The sequence below is a fragment of the Cricetulus griseus genome, assembly GCF_003668045.3.
Source record: "Cricetulus griseus strain 17A/GY chromosome 1 unlocalized genomic scaffold, alternate assembly CriGri-PICRH-1.0 chr1_1, whole genome shotgun sequence".
Lineage (NCBI taxonomy): Eukaryota > Metazoa > Chordata > Mammalia > Rodentia > Cricetidae > Cricetulus > Cricetulus griseus.
In genome coordinates this window covers 99,706,425-99,707,816 of record NW_023276807.1, presented here as the reverse complement: position 1 = coordinate 99,707,816, position 1,392 = coordinate 99,706,425, and the positions used below count along the sequence as shown (strand labels likewise).

Here is a 1,392-nt window from a genome sequence, read left to right as displayed (position 1 = left end):
GCTGAAGTTACAGATGTGGGTACCACGAACTGAACCCAGGTCTTCTGTAAGAGCAACCAGTGCTCTTAACTGCTGAACTGTTTCTTCATCTCGCACCTGATTCTTAAAGGAGTGTATGTCCTCAGATGGAGGAACAGGTGTAGGTTAGATCTTTTCTTTGTCCCAGGCAAATAAATGAGCCCCACTCTTTCTGGGCTGTCTGGAGATGTCTATGATGAGCTATTTGGGACCCCCTGCTCAGTGAGGGGTGGGGTGAGGGCTGTAGCACAACAGAAGGGAGGGGTTCCAGTTTTGGGGTGGGTGGACCCTGGCTGAATCCTGCACTCTGGCCATGGTAGACTGCACTCTGATTGACCCCTTTTCTGAGATTGCTGGGCTGTCGCAAAGGATTCGAGATGGACGTGTTTTCCTATTGTTAATCTGCTTGTGCAACCAGGGGCTTGTTCCAACTAAGAACCCATAGGGTTCTTGTCAGACACCCTCATTACAGTAACATGGTCTTTAAATCCTTCATGGGGATCCCTGATGCACCCCCATGATGCCCAAGGAAGGTGGGGCAACCTGGAAGTCCAATTACTTCCAACTTTTGGATGACACTCAAAATGCTTCCACATGGGAGCGGACAGTTTGGGCTCCAGGGAGATTGGCATGTCCCTTTGAGGGAAGGCTATGGTGCCAACAGGCAAGAAGACCATACTGTGCAAGGCCACCAGAAACATCTGGAAACCAACTCAGCTGTGGAAGAACTAGACACAGATCTAGAGGACATGGACTTTGTGTTCACAAGGAGGACCTCACTGAGGTCAGGGACTGGCTGCTGGCTAATAAGGTGCCATCTGCAGCTCATGCTGGTGCCATCGCCCCATATAAGGTCACTGTACCACCCAGAATACTGGTCTGCGGCCTGAGAAGGCCTCTTTCTAGGCTCTAGGCATCACCATTAAAATCTCCAGGGTATCACTGACATTCGGAGAGATGTGCAGCTGGCAAAGACCAGGGCAAAGCAGGTGGGGGCCAGTGAAGCCACGCTGCTGAATTCAGCAAAAGTCGTCTCCTTCACCTAGCAGGTGTTTGACACTGGCAGCATCTTCAGCCCCACAGCACTCAACGTCTCAGAGAAGACTCTGCTCTCCCTTCCTGGAGTGTGTTCACAGCATTCGTTACCAGTGTTTGCAGATGGGGTACCCACTCACTGCCTGAGAAACACATTCTACCATCAATGGATACAAGCGGGCCCTGGCCTTGCTGACACGGAGGACGCCTTCCCATCTGCTGAAAAAGTCCAGGCCTTCTTGGCTGACACATCTGTCCCCGTGGTTGCTGCCACCATGGCTGCTCCCGCTGCTGCTGTGGCCTCAGCCAAGGAAGAGTCAGAGGAATCAGAAAAGGATG

At 52.0% G+C, this 1,392-nt stretch overlaps 1 pseudogene; it reads left to right on the top strand.

Moving 5' to 3' along the window:
- The first annotated feature begins 538 nt into the window (after positions 1–538).
- LOC100751657 lies at positions 539–1,391 on the top strand (annotated as a pseudogene).
- Position 1,392: the final 1 nt, after the last annotated feature.